The 13,975-nt window shown below is 46.1% G+C and overlaps 1 protein-coding gene across 1 annotated transcript in view; it reads right to left on the bottom strand.

The window, feature by feature from the left end:
- NPFFR2 (neuropeptide FF receptor 2) overlaps positions 1-519 on the bottom strand; it is a 50,627-nt gene extending 50,108 nt beyond the window's left edge. Inside the window, exon 1 of the mRNA XM_053404497.1 lies at positions 213-519. The gene's annotated coding sequence lies outside the window, so the exon portion shown is untranslated. The remainder of the gene's footprint in view (positions 1-212) is intronic.
- Positions 520-13,975: the final 13,456 nt, after the last annotated feature.

The raw sequence follows: 13,975 nt of genomic DNA, 5'->3' as shown, positions 1-13,975 counted from the left end.
GAACCTTCAGCCCCGGAACCTCTCCGTTTTTATAACTCAAGAACGGCGTGAGAAATTAAGGTCTGAGTTGGTTCCTGATTTACTCTCTCCACCCAACCCAGAACCCCGAATTCCCAATCCAAACCCCACAACCCCAAATGGTTTGTTCTCCCAGGACCACCTCGGAAAAGGGGAACCGCTCAACTTTCCCACCCTTCTTTAGATTCACTCACCGGGTTAAGGCAAAGCTCCCCACGGAAGCGGGACGCTGCGTAGGCAGAGGTCCTCCAAGTTCCAACTGGCGGGCGCGCAGTTCCGCCAAGATCCGCCGCCCTCCGGCGGTTCATGTTCCACGAGTCCCATGTCCGGACCTCGGAGCCTCTCGTGGCCTCCTTGCCCCTGGCGGTTTAGTCGAAGGCGCGTCTCTCTCTGTCCTCTCCGTGGCTCCTGCTGCTGCAAGCGACCAGGCGGCGGCGGTGGCACGACGGAGTCAGCCACGCGACGGCTGTGCGCTCTGCGCTTTGCCCACTCTCGGTCGCATTTTTTAGCATCCTGTGAGGGGGGCGGGTCTGGGTGGAGTCCGGAGCCTCCCCCAGCCGAAGAGGCACGCCTGATCGTCGGGGCAAGGCGAAGGAGAAGAGAGGCGGAGGTAGTTTGATCTGAGCGCCCGGGTGCGCTGTCGCCTCTCCAAATACGCGCCTGGCTTGCATCGGGTCGGAGCGGGATGGAGACGCGCGCGTTCTTGATCCAAAAGCGAGAGACCGTCGAACCTACTTGAAAAGAGTAGCCAGCCGCCTTGGTTATGAGTTTGACACCTGTGTGATCAGGTGTGTGGATCGCGCAGGATTCGCGGTGCCAGGTGCAACCTATTCCTGTCTTCTTCTTTGGCGATCACTCGTAGCCGAGTAAGATTGCCTTCCAAATCCTGTACATGCTTACTCGGACGTAAATCTCACTGGACTTAATTCAGTTGGATCAAAGGAAGGGTAAGCAGAGCCTGCCTGCCGGTGTTCCCTCAGTTGCCTCGGCTCTGTAGACTTAGGCTGCAATCCTGTACCCAGTTACCTAGCAGTAAGTCCAATCGATTATCATTTTTGGTAGCGATTTCTTATGAGTAGATATGCATAGCTTTGTTAAAACCTGGTCCTATGCATAGCTAAGCATAATGGGTTAACATCACACAAGATTGGGTTGGTGCTTGCAACCCTGCCTGTGTTTACTCAGAAGTAGGCCCTACAAAATTCAATAGGATAGGTGGGTTGCTGGTTGTTGCAATTCTATATGCTGTGAATAAGGGATGAGCCCTATGGAACTTAGTGGGATTTGCTTCCGAGTAACCATGCATAACATCACACTATTACAGTCCCATCCTAACCATTTTACTCATAAGTAAATCCCATGGAAAGGGAGACTCTTTTCAATGTGTGTTTATGGCTGCAGCCTTAAGAAACACAGAGGACTGTGTATTTTCTGGATCCAAGATTAATCTTGTGTCTCTGCAGACATAGAGAGGTTGCTTTACCAGTTGTGGATTTTTCATACGGCACTCCAGTAATAAGAACATTTACTTGTTGAATTCCTATATTTATCACCAACACCATCAATATATATCAGGGCTGGGCAACCTGTAACCTTGGATATATCCAATGCAGTCATTGAGAAGGTTTCTAAAGCCTTCTCTGGAAGCAATCAGTTCATACCTCTGGCAAGAGCAACCTGCCCCTCTGAGCCATAGTTTTAAACTTGAGCCTTATGACTCTCAAATTCTTCTCTGGATCATATTTTAATGTGAGCCAGAGAAGAAATCCAACCCCCTCACTGAAGGTCTGCAAAGGCTGGACGGTCATTTGTTGGAAGATGCTGCAGCTTTGGCTATTCTGCACTGATCTGGATGTTGTTTGTTTCTTTGTTGCATTTAGATCCCACCTTTTACTCCAAGGTGTGCGAGGCAGCATGCATGCGTCTTGCCCTCCTAATTTGAACCCCACAACAACCCTGTGAAGTAAGTTAGGCTAAGAGGCAGTGACTAAAACCAGAGTCTCCTAGCCCTACACCACACTAGTTCTCATTGGAAGGTTACACTAGAAGGCCTCCAGCAAGCCATATATTATTTCTTTTCAACACCACTCGCTCTGCCCGGAGAACCTTTCAGTCTTGCTGCCTACTCCCAAACACCATCCCTCTATCTCAGGGGTCAGAAACCTTTTTCACCATCCCTCAGACCATGTGGTGAGCCAGACTATATTTTGAAGAGAGTAAAAATGAACGAATTCCTATGCCCCACAAATAACCCAGAGATGCATTTTAAATAAAAGGACACATTCTACACATGTAAAAACACACTGATTCCCGGACTGTCCGCGGGCCAGATTGAGAAGGCGATTGGGTCGCATCCGGCCCACGGGCCTTAGGTTGCCTGCTCTATCAAAGGTCTGGAAACCAAGCCTTATGAGGAATGGTTGAAGGAGCTGGGTATGTTTAGCCTGGAAAAGAGGAGACTTAGAGGAGATATGATAGCCATCTTCAAATATCTAAAGGGCTGTCACGTGAAAGAGGGAACAAGCTTGTTTTTGCTTGCTCTGAAGCATGGGTAGGCAAACTAAGGCCTGGGGGCTGGATCTGGCGCAATCGCCTTCTAAATCCAGCCCACGGACAGTCTGGGAATCAGCGTGTTTTTACACAAGTAGAATGTGTCCTTTTATTTAAAATGCATCTCTGGGTTATTTGTGGGGCATAGGAATTCATTCATTTCCCCCCCAAAAATATAATCCACCTCCCCGCAAGGTCTGAGAGGCAGTGGACCAGCCCCCTGCTGAAAAAGTTTGCTGACCCCTGCTGTATCTCAATGATACTCCAAGCCCAACCACTTACCTGTCTGGTGCTGCAGTGGCCTGAGAAATGTACTTTCCCCCAAGAAGGCTGCTTTCCAAGGTGGCGGCTGGTCGCGTTCCCACTGGTTAAGTGGGTGGTAAAGAAGAGGCGAGTAGATTTAGAGGATTGTTGCTGGGGGGGGGGCAATATGGATCTGGGGCAATAATATATTCCTCAGCTTAGCAAGCCTTCTAAAACCTTTATCCTGCTTCCTTTCCTTCCCCGATCTGAATTGCTTTTCTGTATGTGTCATTGTTTTAAACTGCTTTTCTTTATATATCTTTGCTGTCGTTATTTTAGATTGTTTCATATGCAGTTGTTTTTAACTGCTTTTATATTATACCTAACTAGTTTATACAAGTCGTTGTGCTGCACGTCGCTTTGGGATACGTTGCGGGAAGCGATTAATAAAGGCTATGCATAAATAAATATTGCACAGCCAGAAGGGAAATAGCTTTGCTGAATTCAACTCTGGGACAGCTCTGCTATTGATGTAAGCAAGTTTGCGCCAGAAAAAGAGGAGCAAATGGTAAAGCAAGATGAGCGCCGCAACCCCAGAGTTGTCCGTGACTGGACCTAACGGTCAGGGGTCCCTTTACCTTTACTAAAGGGAACCAGGAGTATCCCTTAATGCTCCGTAACTTGATTATGAATGCTTGTCTCATTCACATCTTCCCATTCTATAAAGGTAAAGGTACCCCTGCCCGTACGGGCCAGTCTTGACAGACTCTAGGGTTGTGCGCCCATCTCACTCAAGAGGCCGGGGGCCAGCGCTGTCCGGAGACACTTCCGGGTCACGTGGCCAGCGTGACATCGCTGCTCTGGCGAGCCAGAGCCGCACACGGAAACGCCGTTTACCTTCCCGCTAGTAAGCGGTTCCTATTTATCTACTTGCACCCGGGGTGCTTTCGAACTGCTAGGTTGGCAGGCGCTGGGACCGAGCAACGGGAGCGCACCCCGCCGCGGGGATTCGAACCGCGACCTTTCGATCAGCAAGCCCTAGGCGCTGAGGCTTTTACCCACAGCGCCACCCGCGTCCCATTCTATAGCCTTCAATAAATTTCCAGTGCTGCCATTTGGGGAGTTTAAAGTTCTCTGTCTCCTCTGCCCTGTACTTTGTGTTTAATCAGCACTTATCCAGCCCAATGCAATCAATTCCCATTTACACAAATGTGACCTGACCTGTACTTTGTCTTCTAGCACACTGACAATGATTTCCCCACCACCACCACCACAGGAGCATCCAGATATTGAGGGACTGCATGTGAACTGAAATTAATCATACAGCATCTTTGCCATAAACCAAAATTTACCACACAGAGAGAGACAGACAGACAGACACTGCTGTAGGCACACACCAAGTCTCAGAATCCATGGCCTTTGTGCTTAATGAAGTTTAAAAGAGCAGTCACAGAGGGCATTTGAAAAGTTGCCAATCATCTGAGGCATAGACTTTGTTTTTTTTGTTTTTTTTAAATGTTTATTAAGATTTTACAAAACATAAATCCCATATAACCAAACAAAAACATCAACAACAAACAAAAAATACACACTCAACAAGAAAAAGTAAAGAAGAAAAGAGAGAGAAAAAGAAAGAAAAATTCCACTTTTTAAATTTCAAAAGTCCATATCCCTCTTTCCTGACCTCCTCACATCCCCCTTTTTTGTATTCCTCTTTATTCCGTCAAATTCAGCAAATTCTAACCCTTTTTCCAAACTCGTTTATAATTATATATTTCCAGTTATTATGTCTCTAATTTCCCTTATCTTGAACCTTTACACCACCTTATATACTTTGACATAATATTTATTCTAGTCATACCCCCTCCTTATTAAAATTCCTCTTTTCATAACTCTTTTAACCATATCCCAAATACCATGTTGCCTTCACATCCCACATCATTTTAACACTCAACCATTTTACAATATTTTTGTAGATAATTCTTAAACTTTTTCCAATCCTCTTCCATCAATTCTTCTCCCTGGTCACGGATTCTGCCAGTCATTTCTGCCATCTCCATATAGTCAATCACTTGCATCTGCCACTCTTCCACGGTGGGTAGATCTTGTGTCTTCCAATACTTGGCGAGAAGTATTCTTGCTGCTGTTGTTGCGTACATAAAAAATGTTCTGTCTTTCTTTGGCACCAATTGGCCAACTATGCCCAAAAGGAAGGCCTCTGGTTTCTTAGGAAAGGTAAATTTAAATACCTTCTTCAGTTCATTATACATCATTTCCCAGTAAGCCTTGACCCTTGGGCACATCCACCAAAGGTGAAAGAATGTTCCCTCAGCTTCTTTACATTTCCAACACTTGTTATCAGGCAGGTGATAAATTTTTGCAAGCTTAACTGGGGTCATGTACCACCTGTAAATCATTTTCATAATATTCTCCTTTAAGGCATTACATGCCGTAAACTTTATACCGGTGGTCCACAACTGCTCCCAGTCAGCAAACATAATGTTATGACCTATGTCCTGCGCCCATTTAATCATCGCTGATTTGACCGTTTCATCCTGTGTATTCCATTTTAACAGCAAGTTATACATCTTTGACAGGAGGCATAGACTTTGAAAACTAGCAAGGCACCTTATGGAGCAAATCAGCTTGAAATAATAAAAAGGCTACACTAAATATGAAATAAAAAGAAGTCTTAAAATAGCACAGCACAGCACAGTCAGGACAATAAGATCTTTTAAAGAGATTGTCAAAGCAGAGAGAGAGAGTTAAAAGCAGTAATAAACTCCTTCATGGATCACTGCCTTGTTGTGGCAAAGGGGCTTGAATAACTCAGAGAAGCTATGAGCTATGCCGTGCAGGGCTACCCAAGATGGACAGGTCATAGTGGAGAGTTTTGACTAAACGTGATCCACCTGGAGCAGGAACCGGCAAGCCACTCCAGTATCCCTGCCAAGAAAACTCCATGGACCAAAACAACAGTCATAAACACGGTACCCTAAATAATTGCTTTTCTCCCGTATTTATTTTACAATTCCCCATCAGTTAAAGAGAAAAGAAATTGCATTTGAAAATGATCAATAGGGAAATTAATTTTCAGTGAAATTCTTATAGGTGGAGTGCTGGAGTTTTGTTGTACTTAGTTTCCCTTTGGGGTGGCCATGGGGTGTTTGTGAGTGTCTTTTCCCCTCATTCATTTTTTCACATTAACTCACCAGCGGTCTGCACTCTGCAACCTTCCTGGGTGCTTAGACTTCAGCTCAAAGTCCCAGCGAAGGCATCATGAGGCAGTCCCTCCTTGTGGCCTTTCCAGATTGCAGAGAGCTGGAGAAAGGGTTGCAGGAAAGGAAAAAGCGCACACACCACATTGCCTCACCTTGCAACAATAAGGGCAGCTCAATAACCCACCACCCTTGCAGGAATTCTGAAGTCCCCTGGGAATGATGCACAAAAATGGAAGCCCCTTCCGCAGGTGAAGAAAACTTTCCACAGACTGAAGGGCAGAACTTGGCACAACGCTATCCTAAATATTCAGAACACACAGCCTTTGAGGGCAGCACGGGGTGGGGGGTGGGCAGGGGTCATAGCACAGGGGTTAAAAAACCTGCCTTACAGGGCTGCCACCAAAATGTTGCCCCCAGAGGCAGCTATCCCTTTTACAAGAGATCAGATTCGTCTTCGGAAAATATCAAAGCCATGTGCATCTCTGCACTACAGTCAAGGTTGTATGGACATGAATGGTACATACGCTTCAGGTTACATTCGCTTCAGGTTACATACGCTTCAGGTTACAGACTCTGCTAACCCAGAAATATTACCTAGGGTTAAGAACTTTGCTTCAGGATGCAAACAGAAATCGTGCTCCAGCGGCACGGCGGCAGCGGGAAGCCCCATTAGCTAAAGTGGTGCTTCAGGTTAAGAACAGTTTCAGGTTAAGAACAGACCTCCAGAACGAATTAAGTTCTTAACCCGAGATACCACAGTATATATACAGTGGTACCTCGGGTTACATATGCTTCAGGTTACATACTCTGCAGGTTACAGACTCTGCTAACCCAGAAATATTACCTCGGGTTAAGAACTTTGCTTCAGGATGAGAACAGAAATCGTGCTCCAGCGGCATGGCAGCAGCAGGAGACCCCATTAGCTAAAGTGGTGCTTCAGGTTAAGAACAGTTTCAGGTTAAGAACGGACCTTCGGAACAAATTAAGTACTTAACCCGAGGTACCACTGTATCCTATCAGTGGCATTAAATAATCATTTGCTGTTTCACTGTACAGTAAGAAGAATGCCCTTTATAGTCAAAAGATCTGCTTGAAATGGAAGTAATTTGCCAACCTTTGCGACAGGGCATCTGTTGGGCAGTTTTTAACTCCAGCATGAAAGAAGTTGAGGTTGTCAATGGAATAGCTAGATTTTTTAAAAAAAAATGCAAACCCTCAAAGAAATGGTTCACATTCCATTCCTCCGTTCAAATAATGATTTGGCATAATGATAGGCCTCTGTTGCATTCAGGGCTTAGGGAAGCAGCTGGAAAATGAGGGGGGAAACTCTGCGGTGAGATTAGTTGAATGGAACAGCTGAATCCTGCAGCTTGCGACAGTTACTGACTGTACAGTTGACATGTGTGCTTTGCTGATAATTACTTGTCTTTGAATGTCAACCATTACTCTGGGCACAGAAGAAAGCAAAAGCCAACAGTGAATTACAAGTAGTAGCTCATAAAGATGCTTCCAAAATTCTCCCTTTATAAATAATTTCCCTCTCCTTCTGGATTCCAAATTCCAAATTCTCTCTTCTGAAATCAATGCTAGGGGAGTAGCTGGTGAAACCCAGCCAGATGGGCGGGCTATAAATAATAAAATTATTATTAATGCAGTAGGAGTGTTTGACGTGCATTTCCAAATTTTGCACAAGCACAAAGGAGAGCCCCCCCAAAATTCCAAAATTCAGTGGAACAGTTGGACAGCATAAGAAAGAGTGGGAGTGTTTAATGAAAAAGCAATGTGATAATACCAATAGTACATAAGAGCACATGGGAAATGAATTACAACCACATTACATAAAATACATGTGAGAAAGATTTATATAAAGGTAAAGGTAAAGGGACCCCTGACAATTAGGTCCAGTTGGGACCGACTCTGGGGTTGCAGCACTCATCTCGCTTTATTGGCCGAGGGAGCCGGCATACAGCTTCTGGGTCGTGTGGCCAGCATGACTAAGCCACTTCTGGCGAACCAGAGCAGCGCACGGAATTGCCGTTTACCTTCCCGCCGGAGCGGTACCTATTTATCTACTTGCACTTTGACGTGCTTTCGAACTGCTAGGTTGGCAGGAGCAGGGACCAAGCAACGGGAGCTCACCCTGTCACAGGGATTCGAACCGCTGACCTTCTGATCGGCAAGTCCTAGGCTCTGTGGTTTAACCCACAGCGCCACCCGTGTCCCTACAGATTTATATAGTAACCAACAAACCACTGATGAGAAAGGTAGCTATCGCTTTCTGCTTTACAGGTGCTCAAATGTATGATGTGCTTGTGACCATGCTCTCGTAACATCCAGACAGCACTCCTTCAAGATACTTTGTGTGGGCCTTTCTTTAAAGATTACCGTATTTTTCCGTGTATAAGATGCCCCCATGTATAAGACGACCCCTAATTTTTTTAACCCAAAATTAAGAAATTAAGTTGTTTAGCTTTTTCTGGGGGGGGGGGAGGTCTCTTCCACCAATCGCTCACCCGCCTGCCCGCCACTGCAGATGACTTGCCACAGCCACTGCCGATCGCACACCTTTAAACATTGCTGTTGCTTCTTCTGTGCTTTACTAAAAGTGTCCTGCTGCTATTTAAGACTGTTGCTGGGTGTTTTAAAATTGTAATGGTATGGTTATGCATTTTTTTCAATAGTTTCATATTGTTTCAATTATGATTGTAAGCCACCTTTGGAAGACTTCCCCACCCCCAAAGGCAGCATATTAATTCCATAAATTGCTTGAGACTCTGTTTATTTATATTGAGCAATATGATATTTTTTCACATATATAAATAAAATGATGAACGTATGAAATACAAGACTGAAACCTTGCCAAAAATGACATTACAGAATTTCTGGACATCTTTGTCTGGGCAACTTTAAATAGAAAAATAGGTTGATAGATCTAAAGATTTTTTGAATTTTCCCAGCTTACTGTGGACATGTTTCATGAGAACTTAAAACATTGCTGTTGCGAGTTTTGTGAGCTGTCATGCTTCAGTGGCCATCTCCCTGAACAAAATCTATAGCACTAAGTGATGCCGGTGGGCTGTGTGTGTGGGTTTCTCTTTACCTTTAACCCACACAAAAACGCTTCAACGCACATGCATAAAAACACAGGCACCAAGAAACACGCAGCCTTTTCACAGGCTGGAGAAGCTCGCTTTGAACCCAGTCGATAAAAGACTGCAGGACAGCAATTACGTTTTCCGAACTTCTCTTCAATCCCAAGTGCCTAACTGGTTCTTAAACAAGAGGTGGGCAGAGGCTTACTCGGTGATTTTAGTGAATGCAGCATAAGAAGAGGAGGTAATGGGGTGGGTGGGGGGGAGGCTTGGACAGTCAGCCTGGTTATGGGAATGGGTATGTTAAGAGTAGGGACGCGGGTGGCGCTGTGGGTAAAAGCCTCAGCGCCTAGGGCTTGCCGATCGAAAGGTCGGCGGTTCGAATCCCCGCGGCGGGGTGCGCTCCCGTTGTTTGGTCCCAGCGCCTGCCAACCTAGCAGTTCGAAAGCACCCCCAGGTGCAAGTAGATAAATAGGGACCGCTTACCAGCGGGAAGGTAAACGGCGTTTCCGTGTGCGGCTCTGGCTCGCCAGAGCAGCGATGTCACGCTGGCCACATGACCCGGAAGTGTCTCCGGACAGCGCTGGCCCCCGGCCTCTTGAGTGAGATGGGCGCACAACCCTAGAGTCTGTCAAGACTGGCCCGTACGGGCAGGGGTACCTTTACCTTTACCTTTTTATGTTAAGAGTGTGCCCTGATTTTTATATTTGAGATGTGGGATGGGGGTGTGGAGTATGGTAGAGTTTAGTTTTGGATGCAGGTCGTAACAAAACTGCACCAGTTGGCAGGTGCCATCAAATAAAGTCAATGTGCTGGGCCCGGGCGCAACCCGTGAAACGTGGTCCAGGACCAGACCAGAATCCAGAGGTTCTGCTAGGAGTCAGTCCAACAGGGCCAAGGCAGGACACGAGGCAGAAAACCAGGCAAGGACAGGTACAGGATCTCAGGCAGGATCTAGCATGCAGCAATGTTGCTCCCGCAACCTGGGGCAGGGTCCGACAGCCTTTTATCTTTGTCGGGTAATGGCCAGTCCTGATCCCCCAGTGACTCACCTCCCTGTTTCGCCCGAAGGCGAGCACTCCTCCTGCGAGTACTCAGGTCTCTCCTTCTCTCAGACCTTAGTCTCTGCAGCTCAGGAGACGTCGGTGGGTTACTAGACCCAGGGGCCGCCTCAGCCTCCCCTGACCCAACTGGTAGTGGAGCAGCCGTAAGTGATGGCCCAGCTGAAGGCAACGAGGTAATCCCCGCATCTGGAGCCAGGGCAGGCTCAGGCCCCTGACTCGTGCCAGCTGGTGTTTGTTGCAGGGGAACCTATGCAGACTGGGACTCTTCCGGACCAGGCCCCAGACTTGCTTCAGATGATGCCTGAGGCAAAGGATCCGGTGCAGACTGAGACTCCTCTGGTTCCGAGTCTGAGTCCCAGGCAATCACAGTCAAGTTAACAGGACAAACATGAAACATCATTATTAGCAGGTGTTGTAGACTAGCTGGAGTCAGGGGAGGGATGGAAGGCAGCAGGTGGGGAACCCTCAAGGGAAGAAGGCTCAGAGTCCAGGGAGTGGTGGAGGGATGGCAATGAGTGGTCAAAGGGAGAAGAGGGAGCTGACTGGGAAGAGGAGGTGTCAGCAGAAGAGGTCCATAGGCTCCATCTCCACATTGCCAACAGAGGCCCCGTGGCAGAGGTGGAGTGGAGGCCCCAACCCTGTCGTTGCCCCTGCGCCAGAGAGCAGTGGAGGCAAGGCAGCAGGCGTCATGATCTTTCTTTCTTCTTCCTTTCTTTGGCGATCACTCGTAGCCGAGTAAGATTGTCTTCCATAAACACGGTTTTAACAATGACTCCATAAGTGACTGTGGAAACCACACGTCCTTCTACAGTGGGGACATAGGTTTCTGGGCGGAAGTTGATGACGGTAAGGGTTTGCCAGACATGCCTTCCCCTTAGCACGTTTCCTCCTTTCGTCCTGAGTTCAAGGGTCTTCAAAACCCATGATACCTTTGGTAAAGGCTGTTCTCCAATTGGAGCGCTCACAGGCAAGTGTTTCCCAGTTGTTGGTGTTTATACTACCAACCTGAATATCTTCGCAGAAGCTTACAAAAAGCTTGGCCTATCGCTCAACATCCAAAAAACCAAAGTGCTCCACCAACAAGTACAAAATAACCCCTTTGCAGTGCCACAAATCCAACTCAGTGGTGTAACATTGGAAAATGTTGATCATTTCTCCTACCTGGGCATCATGACATCACATGGTGTGCACCCACAACCTGGGACCCAAGTCAGTGCTTCTGGTCGCAAGTACAGGAGCCATATTGAGATGCTACATTTGCATATAAGACAAGTACACATATCTGCTGGAAGTGTAAAGAAAAAGGCGGCCTCTTCTGCCATATGTGGTGGACGTGTAAGGTAACAAAGGCATTCTGGGAAATGATATATAATGAATTGGGGGGGAAATGTTTAAAGTAATTTTTGTTAAAAAAGCAGAAGCTTTATTAATCAGGAATTGTACGTACTGAGATCCCAAAGGAGCAGAAAAGACTTTTCATGTATGCAACAACAGCTGCACGGATGTTACTAGCCCAGAGATGGAAAGAAGACAAAGTCCCTATCAGAGAAGAATAGCAAACTAAGCTGTTGGACTACGCCAAAATGGCAAAACTGACCAGAAAGCTCAGGAACCAAGAAGACCAAAACTTCAGTAATAGGGGAAAATTATAATTTACCTGAGAGACCACTGTAAGCAAATGAAAACATTAGGAGGATTACAATAACACTTGTAATGTAGAAGATGCCATGGAAAAAATGGAGAGACATAAAATTTGGATGATGAAATAATATGCAGTTGAAAATATTTTTAATAGGACCCGTGGAGGGGAAGGTGGGAAGTCTAGAGATTTGGAGAAATCTCTAAATAGGGATGTGCATTTTGTATTGTTATAATTGGCTACCTCATGAGAAGAGAAGACTCCCTGGAAAAGACCCTGATGTTGAGAAAGATTGAGGGCACAAGGAGAAGGGGACGACAGAGGATGAGATTGTTGGACAATGTTCTCGAAGCTACCAGCATGAGTTTGACCAAACTGCAGGAGGCAGTGGAAGACAGGAGTGCCTGGCGTGCTCTGGTCCATGGGGTCACGGAGAGTCAGACATGACTAAACGACTAAACAACAACTCTACACTTGTAAAACCAAATGAAAATTATTATTATTTGGGTGGGGGGGGAGAGATGCTACATTCACCACTGGCAGCTGTAACTGGAAGCATCAGAAGGATTTATAGTGCTATCAAGATGCTCTGAAAGACACCAGCCATTTTGATATTATGGATGTGCCACACCCTGCATCTTGCTGAATTGAAACGCAGGAAGCCTGGCAAGTTTCCTGTGTGTACTTGCTGATTTGATTTTCTAAAAAGGGGAAATCTTTTCTTTTTTTAAGGTCTTCCTGCACTGACTTTTTCTAAAGCAAAAAGACTTAACTTAAAAAACAACAACAAGCACAGTCTCCCCCATGTCTTGCAATTGCAGGACGTCCCAATGGAGGACATTGTGTGGTTTTCAGGCAGCGTAGACATGCAGATTGCAATCCACCAGAGAGTTGATGTGCAGAATGACAGGGAAAAAACCACTCACAAAATCCCTTAGCTATCTTGAAAGTAAGGTAAGTGCAACACAGACCTTTGATAATTCTTAAAAGCAGTTTCTTTCATCATTAATTAAAAGGGTGGACAGGGAAGAAAATTTCAGCACAGCACTATTCCAAGCTGCTGGCATTTGTATGCCTCATCTTTAATAACCAGGCTTTCATTTTCATCACAAATTAATTATCAGGTACATACCTAGGCTGCATCTTTCTACAAACAGAAAAATAAATTGCTCGCATTAGGGTGCACTTTGCCATTAGTTGATCTATTGTATCTCCTGTAGCCCTGAAGGTGAGTAGAATAATTTGTCATGCACAGGTGGGGGGGGGGTGTAAGCAGAACCAGCCCTCCCCAAAAGCAGCACCCCCTCACATGGAGTGAACAAGAGAGGTCCACAAATGTTTGGACCACAGCATCAATTGGCGGGGATGTGTTGCTGACTTGTCTGATTTAAGCCAACAGCAAAGAAGACTCTGGTTCCTTAAACAAATAGATGCCATATTTGTTGCACAGGATATCCTGTGACATCTAGCAAATAGAAGGGGGGAAATGGAGGCAGTGAGAGATTTTACTTTCTTGGGCTCCATGAACACTGCAGATGTTGACAGCAGCCATGAAATTAAAAGACGCCTGCTTCTTGGGAGAAAAGCAATGACAAACCTAGACAGCATCTTAAAAAGTAGAGACATCACCTTGCCAACAAAGGTCCGTATAGTAAAAGCTATGGTTTTCCCAGTAGTGATGTATGGAAGTGAAAGCTGGACCATCAGCTCACGGAAGAACCCCAACCAAACCTAAGAGGAGGCGTGTAGTGGTGATAGGGGATTCCCTACTGAGGGGAACAGAAGCAGTGATCTGTGGGCCTGACAAGACGTCTCGGGAAGTGTGCTGTCTCCCCGGGGCTAAGATCCAAGATGTAACTGAACGACTGCAAGGAATCATAAAACCCACTGACAAATACCCCTTCCTCTTGGTTCATGTGGGAACCAATGACACTGCAAGCAATAGCCTCCAGAAGATCAAAAGAGACTACGAGGCTCTGGGCAGGAAATTGAAGCAATTAAATGCACAAATTGTCATCTCATATGTCCTCCCAGTTGAACGACGTGGCCCAGGGAGAGAGGGAAAAATAGTGGAAGTGAACAGCTGGCTTCGCAAATGGTGTAAACAGGAACAGTTTGGATTCTTAGATCACGGACTGCAGTTTCTTG

This window comes from Podarcis raffonei, chromosome 9 (assembly GCF_027172205.1).
Source record: "Podarcis raffonei isolate rPodRaf1 chromosome 9, rPodRaf1.pri, whole genome shotgun sequence".
In the NCBI taxonomy this organism is placed as follows: domain Eukaryota; kingdom Metazoa; phylum Chordata; class Lepidosauria; order Squamata; family Lacertidae; genus Podarcis; species Podarcis raffonei.
The sequence above is the reverse complement of the archived record's forward strand: the minus strand, read 5'-3'. Positions and strand labels throughout refer to the sequence as shown.